This window comes from Chenopodium album, chromosome 3 (genome assembly GCF_948465745.1).
Source record: "Chenopodium album chromosome 3, dcCheAlbu1.1, whole genome shotgun sequence".
Classification (NCBI taxonomy): domain Eukaryota; kingdom Viridiplantae; phylum Streptophyta; class Magnoliopsida; order Caryophyllales; family Amaranthaceae; genus Chenopodium; species Chenopodium album.
This window is the reverse complement of record NC_137836.1, coordinates 33,689,300-33,699,179: the sequence shown is the minus strand read 5'-3', so window position 1 is coordinate 33,699,179 and position 9,880 is coordinate 33,689,300. Positions and strand designations below refer to the sequence as shown.

Here is a 9,880-nt window from a genome sequence, read left to right as displayed (position 1 = left end):
TTGTCCCGAGCAAAAGTGACATGTGAGATGATCGGGGGGGGGGGGGGGGAAAGATCCCTCATCACTGGTTATCATCTCCTCGCCCCCTAGGTTGAGGGGGGTTGTTAGGATCAAACCCGGGAATGTCCATGAAAGGGTGGAAGGGTTGGTTAAAGTGCTTATAGGACCACCCTTGGGCACCCCAACCACCATCAAAAGGAGCGGCGGTGGATGTGGATGTCGGGTCATAAGCCGGATCACACCCACCCGAACGATAGGGGTCGTATGGGGGGGTGCCAACGCGTTGGGTAGGGTCGATGGGACCTTCCCAATAGGCGTAGCAAGGGGGGGTGGGGTGTTGAGGGTCATAGGGTCCCCAATGATTAACCGGACCCTCTTGAGGAGGGTGGTAAGGGTAGTTCACATAGGGCGCTTGAATGCCCGCTTGCACGAGATTGTCATAATTTTCCCTCGCGTAGTACCCCCATTGCTCAATGGAAGCTTGATTGTCTCGACAGATATCATCGAGGGTACTACAAAGGGCATTGAAATCAAAAGGAGGAATGGAAGAAGAAGAAGATGCCTCACCTCCCCCGCTAAGGGGGGGAATGATTTGCTCTTGATGGAGGACCGGTGAAGGTTGAGGAGCTCCACCCCGGGCTCTAGTTTTCCTCAGCTCATTGGGGATGTTTTGCTGAGGGATCTTCCATTTGAGAGGAGCGGAGTGGTCCACCGTAGTGAGGTCGGGGTCCGTGAGGACACACCATTCGATCTCCCTATCGACCAAGAGGATGAAACGGCGCTTGCTAGTAGTGTAGTTGAGGAAGCGGCTTTGAAGAACACGACATATTGGAGAAGCCGTACAAAATACCTCAAGGCTATATGAATGATGTTGTTGACCTTTGAGGTATTGGTTTGGAACCTATCCTTGTTTGTGATACTCCTCCGCCACTCTTGCTCGTTGTAAGGAATGCGATGGGAGGAGGTCATTTCAGACGGGTGATCAAGACCGGTGGCGTGCCAAAAGAAGATCTCATTTAGATCACTTTCCGTTAGAGAGTGATCCTCGTTGAACATTCTGAAGTGTATCATGAGTTTAGGATCCTCATCGACATCTTCTGGCTCAAAAACTTCCTTGCGGAGAGAGGCAAGGAATTCCAAAGTCACACGCTCGTAAGTGTGAGCGTGGAGGTGAATGAAGTCGCCCCATCCAAAGTTTTGAGCCAACCTTGTCACCTCATCCAATATTCCAGGCTTCCTCAAAGTTTGAGGGCAAAAGAACCTTGTAGACCTAATCGGACGCTTGACGAGTGATGCATATATAGGCCAAAATTGCTCGTCCGAAGCAATAGTGCCTTGATCATTGATGCCGGGAGGAGGTGGGAATTGCGGTGCTGAGGATTCTCCCACCCTCTTCCTCTTTGACTTTCCTTTTCCCTTGCCGAACATCTTGATTCTACAAATTCACCATGAGCATATCATTAGAACAAATTGATAATAAATGACATAAGAAGCCAATTACTTAGCCAAGGTAAAAGTGTATGCATGAGAGTATACAATTCAAGGCATGCATGAATACATTTGAACCAAGGTTTGAATAAGAATTCTTATGTCATTCCTAAATTAGTCCTAACAAGGTCTAGGTTAAATTTTGCATGATGTCCACTAATTTTCATGATATCCATTCATCAAACCATCAAAATCAAACCAAAACAATGAATAACAATCTCCAACAACATCCAACTCATGCATTTCTCAATCATAAAATGGTAACATGAATACCCTAGTATGAAATCAACACTCAAAGACATTGAGATCAAAATAAAACAAAGGCAAACATGCATAATCATCATAACAACTTGTTCTACTATCAACAACCAATCAATTGCAGCAAGTCAATCCAAAGAACCACATGAATCAAACAAGTTAGTACTAACAATTTCAAGAATACCATAATTCACACTTAAATATGTAAAACATGGTAAAACTATAAGAAATTAAAGAAATAAATTTTTAAAAGCTAGGACAAACATACCACAATTGATTGGAAGGAAGTAAAAACCCAAAAACACCGAAGCACTTAAACCCTTGAAATTGGGGAAAATGGAAAGATGGGTTTTTTTTGTGAGGAATTTTTTTGGTGGAGATTGAAGAAATTGAGTAAAGGATGGAAAATAAGTGAGAAAGGGTGAAAGATGGAGATTTGAGGTTGTAAGGGGAGGTGTAATGGAGGTTTAGAGTGAGAAGGAGAAGAAAGAGGTAGGTGACGAAAATGGGAGTTGTGGTCACGAAAATGCAGCAAATTAGAACTTAGGGCAACAGTTTTTTTTTTCAAATCTGAAGAGAGGTTCGGCCGAACCAAGGATATGTTCGGTCGAACCATGGTAGAGGTTCGGTCGAACTCTCCTTTGGTTCGGTCGAACCATTGCCAAAACTCAACTTTATGAAATCCGGGCAGAAAGTTCCAGCAAAATCGCAAAAAAAGAGGAGTGACCGAACCCAGGAAAGTTCGGCCGCACTAAAGTTTAAGTTCGGTCGAACCTGTGCTGGAACTGCAAATTTGCAAATTCTGGCAGAAAGTTGCTGAAATTTTCTAAAAATTAAGGAGTGACCGAACCCAGGAAAGTTCGGCCGCACTACAGTATAAGTTCGGTCGAACCTCACAGGAGTTCGGTCGAACCTTCTGCCATAATGCAATATTTTTGTTTTTGGCAGAATGTTGCCATAAATCCTTGAAATTGCTGCAGTGGCCGAACATGAAGTGGTTCGGCCAAACTCCCTTAAAGAATCACGCAAGTAAAAATAGTCCTTAACACACATCTAAACACATTACAATCATGCTAGATGCCAAGCATATCTAAAACCCAAGCACAACCAAAACTAAAAAAAAAATCCCAACAATCCAAAGTTGTAGATGGAAAAATAAAAGCAACATGGAAAGAAAAAGTATAAAAGGGTTAGAAACTCGGGTTGCCTCCCGGAAGCGCTTTTGGTTAACGTCGTTAGCTCGACGTTCCTTGAGTTGATCAAGGAGGGTTGAATTGACGATGCACATCAAGAAGTGTCACAGAAACCGGTTCATCACTTGGGAATCCTTCATAACAGGGCTTGAGACGGTGACCGTTGACTTTGAAAGGAGAGTGGCCATCTTGGGAAATTTCGTAGGCTCCATATGGAAACACTTCCGTGACAATGTACGGCCCACTCCATCTTGACCTAAGTTTGCCCGGGAAAAGCTTCAAGCGGGAGTTGAATAGGAGGACTTTTTGGCCTTTGACGAATTCCTTCTTGAAAATTTGAGCATCGTGCCAAGCCTTAGTTCGCGCCTTATACATGCTTGCGCTATCGTAGGCATTCATTCTCAACTCCTCTAACTCATGTAGCTCTAGAAGCCTTTGCTCACCCGCACTATGGAGATCAAAGTTGATTTGCTTGATTGCCCAATGCGTTCGATGCTCCATCTCCACGGGCAAATGACAATTTTTCCCATAGACAATCTTGTAGGGAGTGGTCCCTATTGGAGTTTTGAAGGCGGTCCTATAAGCCCATAGTGAATCAATAAGTTTGGAGGACCAATCCTTCCTTGTCCTAGCAACCGTCTTCTCCAAAATCACCTTGAGCTCTCTATTGGTGACCTCCGCTTGACCACTCGTTTGAGGGTGGTACGCAAGCCCTCGCTTGTGAGACACCCCATATTTATCAAGTAGTCGAACGAAGGTGTGGTGCTTGAAATCCGATCCCCCATCACTAATTATTGCTCTTGGAACACCAAATCTCGGGAAGATCACTTTCTTGAAAAGATTGACCACCACCTTAGAGTCATTCGTTGGAGAAGCCACGGCCTCCGCCCACTTAGACACATAGTCAACGGCGACCAAAATATACTTGTTCCCACGTGAAGAAATGAAAGGGCCCATGAAGTCTATAGCCCACACATCAAAAACTTCAAGCTCAAGGATGGGGTTTTGCGGCATTTCATCCCTTCTAGAAATATTCCCCGTCCGTTGACATCTATCACAAGTTTTGACAAATATCCACGCATCCTTGAATAGAGAAGGCCAAAAGAGCATAGATTGAAGGACCTTTGAGGCGGTCTTTTGAGCACTCATATGCCCACCACAAGGAGAAGAGTGGCACATATATATGGAGAACACTTTGAACATCGTCGTTGGGGACGCATCTCCTCAACAAACCATCGACCCCTCTTTTAAATAAAATGGGATCATCCCAAATGTATCTCTTGGCCTCGTGCTTGAGTTTTCGACGTTGTTGCGAAGTGAAATCCGGCAGTATGGCACTATAAGCTAAGTAATTCACAATATCCGCATACCAAGGCTCCGATTTCACTTCAAGGACATAAAGCACATCATCTCTTAGAGCGTTCTCTATTGGCAAGCCATCCTCTTCAAACCTTGCACCGCCCAACCTTGAGAGGTGATCCGCCACCACATTCTCGACTCCCTTCTTGTCTCTCATCTCATAATCGAAGTCTTGGAGGACTAAAACCCATCTCAACAACCTTGGTTTAGCTTCCTTCTTCCCTATCAAATATTTGAGAGCCGAGTTGTCGGTATACACAATTGTCTTAGAACCAATGAGGTAGGTTCTAAACTTCTCGAATGAATGGATAACCGCTAGAAACTCCTTCTCGGTAGTTGTGTAGTTTCGTTGGGCATCATTGAGAGTTTTAGACAAATAATGTATGACATGAAGTTTCCCATTCTTTCGTTGTCCAAGAACCGATCCAATGGCCTCGTCGCTTGCATCGCACATGAGCTCAAATGAAAGAGACCAATCCGGACCTTGGACAATAGGAGCGGTGCAAAGGGCTTCTTTCAACTTACAAAAGGACTTATGACAAGCATCATCAAACACAAACTCCTTATCTTGTTGCAATAGGGATGTGAGAGGCTTACCGATCATTGAAAAATCTTTAATAAAGCGCCGATAGAACCCGGCATGGCCAAGAAAAGACCTCACTTCCCTCACGTTGGTGGGGGGAGGAAGTTTTTCGATGACCTCAACCTTGGCTTTATCAACCTCAATGCCGACATGGGAAATTTTGTGCCCAAGAACAATCCCACTTTCAACCATAAAGTGGCACTTTTCCCAATTCAACACGAGGTTAGCCCTCTCACACCTTTCTAAGCAACGAGATAAATTAGATAGACAATCTTCATAGGTGGCTCCTCCAACGGAGAAGTCATCCATGAAGACTTCTATCTCATCCTCAATCATATCACTAAAAATGGACATCATGCAACGTTGGAATGTTGCGGGGGCATTACAAAGCCCGAAAGGCATCCTACGATACGCATAAGTACCGTAGGGGCATGTGAAAGTCGTCTTCTCTTGATCCTTAGGGTCAATCGGGATTTGGAAAAATCCCGAGTAACCATCAAGGAAACAATAGAAGGAATGCTTTGTAAGCCTTTCCAACATTTGATCAATGAACGGTAGTGGAAAATGATCTTTTCATGTACTTGTGTTAAGTTGGCGATAGTCAATACACATGCGCCAACCGGTAACAAGTGTAGTGGGTACTAGTTGATCATGATCATTTTTCACTACCGTCATGCCCCTTTCTTAGGCACAACTTGCACGGGAGATACCCAATCACTATGAGCAATTGGGTAAATAATTCCCGCATCAAGAAGCTTAGCCACTTCCTTCCGCACAACCTCTTGGATGGAAGGGTTAAGCTTTCTTTGCCTTTGCCTAACGGGTTTAGCATCTCCCTCTAGATCAATTTTATGCATACATAAAGATGGACTAATACCTTTGATATCATCAATGGTATAACCCAAAGCTTTCTTGTGTTTTCTCAAAACATTGATCAATAGGGAGGTTTGCTCCTCCGTTAGGTTAGAATTTACAATCACGGGGAAAGACTCATCGGGACCAAGAAATGCATACCTCAAGCCCAAAGGTAGAGGTTTCAAGTCTACCTTTGGTGCTCCCTTACCATTGGAGCTCTCTTCTCTTTCTTCAACTTGAAAGAGGTCATGAATGTAAGGAGCCTCTTCTTCCATGCTCGCGCCCTTGCACTCCTTCTTGCTTTCCTCAAGCAAATCCTCATAGAATTGTATGTCTTCTTTGTGAGTACCTATCTTTGATTCATTCAACAACACACTTTCAAGAGGATCATTAGTAGCATGCAAGTGGGAGCGAGAAAATTCATCAAGAACCGTATCAAGAACATCTACCCTAAAGCATTCACCACTTGAGGAGGGTTGTTGCATGACATTGTTCAAATCAAACTCAATAGAGTCATTGTCAATTTTCAAGGATTTCTTCCCCTCCTTCACATCGATGATAGCTCTAGAAGTGGCTAGAAATGGCCTACCCAAAATTATAGGAATCCTCTCATCCTCATCCATCTCTAGCACATAGAAATCCACAGGGAATGTGAACTTTCCTACCTTAAGGGGAATGTCCTCAACTTTTCCCATGGGGAACTTAACGGAACGGTCCGCTAGTTGGAGAGTAATGTTAGTGGGAGAGAGGGTTCCTACACTAAGATTTTGGTAGACGGAATAGGGCATGAGACTCACACTTGCTCTTAAATCACACAAGGCTTTATCAAATTCAATGCCATTGATAGAACAAGGGATGGAAAAGTTACCCGGATCTTTCAATTTGGTAGGTAGTTTGTTTGAAAGAATTGCACTACAATTGGCTGTCAAACTCATTGTCTCACACTCCCTTCTCCCACTCAAAAGATCTTTCAAAAATTTGGAATAGTGGGGCATTTGCTTCATAGCATCAACAAAAGGGACGGAGATATGCAAATTCTTAATGACTTCCAAAAACTTCCCAAATTGGGCATCAAGTATAGCTCTCACAAATCGTTGTGGAAAGGGTAGCTTCTCCTCTCTAGGTTGGCGATTTAGGGGCAAGGGGGTGGCTTCTTTTTCCTTGGGCACCTCAACATGTTTTTCCTTTGCAACACTCAATGGCTCATTGGGTTTTTCACCCTCATTCTCTAACTCCACCTCTTCTTGGGGTTCTTCCTCAATTAAAGGGTCACTCCCTACTACCTTCCCACTCCTTGTTGTCACGGCATACAAAGGTTTTGGGTTGATTCCTTGACTTGGGATGTGAGAAGAAGAAGAAGAAGAAGAAGAAGAAGAAGGGGATGAATTAGATGCAATTTGAGCAATTTGGGTCTCAAGCATTTTCATATGAGCATTGGTTCGTTTTTGGGCCTCTTCATGTTTCTTTTGATCCTCCTCACGCATTTTTAAAAGAGCATCTAATTTAGCCATCACGGGATCTATTGGAGGGGCTTTAAGTTGAAGAGGTTGTTGAGGTGGAGGAAGTTGGGGTTAATGGAAACCGGAGGCCTATTTGTTTGGGCATAGTTAGAAACAAATTGGCCTCTATTGCCTCCGGTGCCTTGGTTAGGAACATTGCTTTGTTGATTATTTCCCATGTTACCTTGGTCACCAAAATTTTGATTTTGATGATCATGGTATCGGGAATTAGGTTGTTGGTTTTGATTACCATACCCTCTTTGGTTAGAGTAGCCTCTTCCATTGAAATTGGAAGGGCCTCCCCCACCATGGTATTGGTTGTCATAACCACCACCACTTTGGTTCCAACCACGGTTTCCACCTTGATTCCAATTCCCCATTTGATTGGAGTTTGGCCTCAAGTTTCCTACATTTCCCATTCTAGGAGCAAAATTCATAGCATTGACATTTTTCATATTACCATCATGTTCATGGGAAGGGGGTTGAACTTCACAAGCATAGACACAATGAGAGGTATCATGATCATAGGTTTCACAATTAGAACAAAACATGCATCCTTGGGGCATTGTATTCTAAGAAGAGGGGGAGGAAGTATCCATACCATTGCCTCCCTTGGTTGAAGGGGAGGTATTACCATGAGGGTTGGACCTTTCTTTCATCAATTCATCCATTTGCTTGGTCATTTTGGAGATTTGGGTAGAAAGGTTGTTGATTGCGTTGGCTTGCTCCAATGCATAAACACCCTTGCTAGAAGTAGCATCCCTTTCTCCTTCGTACCAATCATCATAGTGCTTTGCGGCTTCCTCTATAATACACTCCACTTCATGCTCTCCTTTGTTCATGATTGGACCACCGGTCGCGGTGTCTAGGCTTGTTCTTCCTTGAGGTGTGAGACCTCCATATAAAGTGTGAATGAGTTGATACTTGGGTATCCCATGGTGTGGGCATTGACGTTGAAGCTCTTTGTATCGTTCCCATGCCGCACTTAGAGACTCACCACTCTTTTGGCGAAAACCATGAATAAAAGATCGAGCCTCGGCGGTCTTCCTATGGTTATAAAACCTCCTCAAGAAAGCCGTAGTCACTTGGTCCCATGTCGTGAGAGAATTAGGGGGCACCTCCTTCTCTAGCCATTCTAGACCTCTCCCTATTAGCGAAAATGGAAACATTTTGAGGCGAATATATTCTTGAGCCACTCCACTGGCCTTTATTGTGTCACAATATTTCTCAAACTCTTTTAGGTGCTCATGAGGACTCTCAAACTTTCCACCCGAGAATTGTTTCCTCTCAATCAAGGCAATCAAATTAGGCTTGATCTCGAAATTGTTGGCTTGAGTAGTAAAAGTTAGGATCCCACTTTGCGCTTTAAAAGCTTCGGGGGCCCCAAGACGACTCAAAGGCGTATTCTCTCCCATTTTAGAACCTTCTTTACTCTCAAACTTATAGGTTGAGAAAGGGTTGATTTCTGAACACGAAGATGATTTAGGGCTATCTAATTCTTCACTTGAGAGTGAAGAGGGTGGAGTATCTTCTAATTCTCTTACTCTTCTCGTTGGAGTGCGGGAATTTCTACTCCTTGCTCTTGCTTCTCTTCGAAGTAGGGACAAAGACCTCTCTAGCTATGGATCGATGGGAATCAAAGATCTTGAGCGGGTTCGTCCTCTGTTCATACAACAAAGCTAAGAAGAACGTAAGCACTGACAAGTAACAAAAGTAGCAAACACTAACAAATAAAGGTGAGATAGTCTCAAACAAGCAATGAAATAGCAATGGAAACCGTCTCCCCGGCAACGGCGCCAATTTGACAAGGCAATAATCGTGTCGTTGAGCGACTACACCTAAATCAAATGAATTTATAACGCTCTACCGACCTAATACGTGCATAGGGTAAATAGAGGGGTCAAACCACAGGGAGAAATGCTTAAGCACTGCATTCATTACCTAGGGTCTAAGCTATCTCGGAACAAGAAGTGTGAATAACTAGAAGGTTAAACTAAGAATGAAATGGATTAAAATTAATAAAGCTAGGCACCAAGGGAAATGAGTAGGTGAAGTTGACGCTTGATCATGCAATAATAAAGTAGCATATCAATGGTAAACTAAACATGCACGAATACCGAAGTAAAGGGGTCCAATCTAACCGTCTTCCGGGGTTAATTGGTTTCTCCTAACATAGCCTCTATGTTTCCACATTAGAACCATATATTAGAAGGTGCAAACAAAGAATTATCGATAGTAATGAATCTCAACTAAGTCAACTTCCGTTACCTGTTAGTAAAGACTCATCTTTGATCAACTAACAATGTGCACTTGCAAGAAAGACCAAAGAATATCAAGCATGCAAAGACTTTAATCACCATTAACATAACCCCAACATTATAAGCATGAACAATTAGCAACTACACCATCCCCACAACCTTGGCTAGGTGACTACTCACAAATCATATTGAAAACAATATCAATCATCAAATCAATAAGCATCAACATGATTAATAAGCAAAGAAGAAAAATCAAAGCAAATAAGCAAAATAAAAAACAAAGGTAAAGAGAAAGAGTAAGAGATTGCTCATTAATTGAAGATGAAGGTCTACAAAGGATTGTACAAAACTCCTTCTTCAAAATCCAAGTTCATCAATGAAGTAAAC

At 43.1% G+C, this 9,880-nt stretch overlaps 1 non-coding gene across 1 annotated transcript; it reads left to right on the top strand.

The window, feature by feature from the left end:
• Positions 1-8,165: 8,165 nt before the first annotated feature.
• On the top strand, positions 8,166-8,271 carry LOC145625937 (small nucleolar RNA R71). The gene has a single exon (XR_014110829.1). It is a non-coding gene; the product is annotated as a small nucleolar RNA R71 (small nucleolar RNA).
• The last annotated feature ends 1,609 nt before the right edge of the window (positions 8,272-9,880 follow it).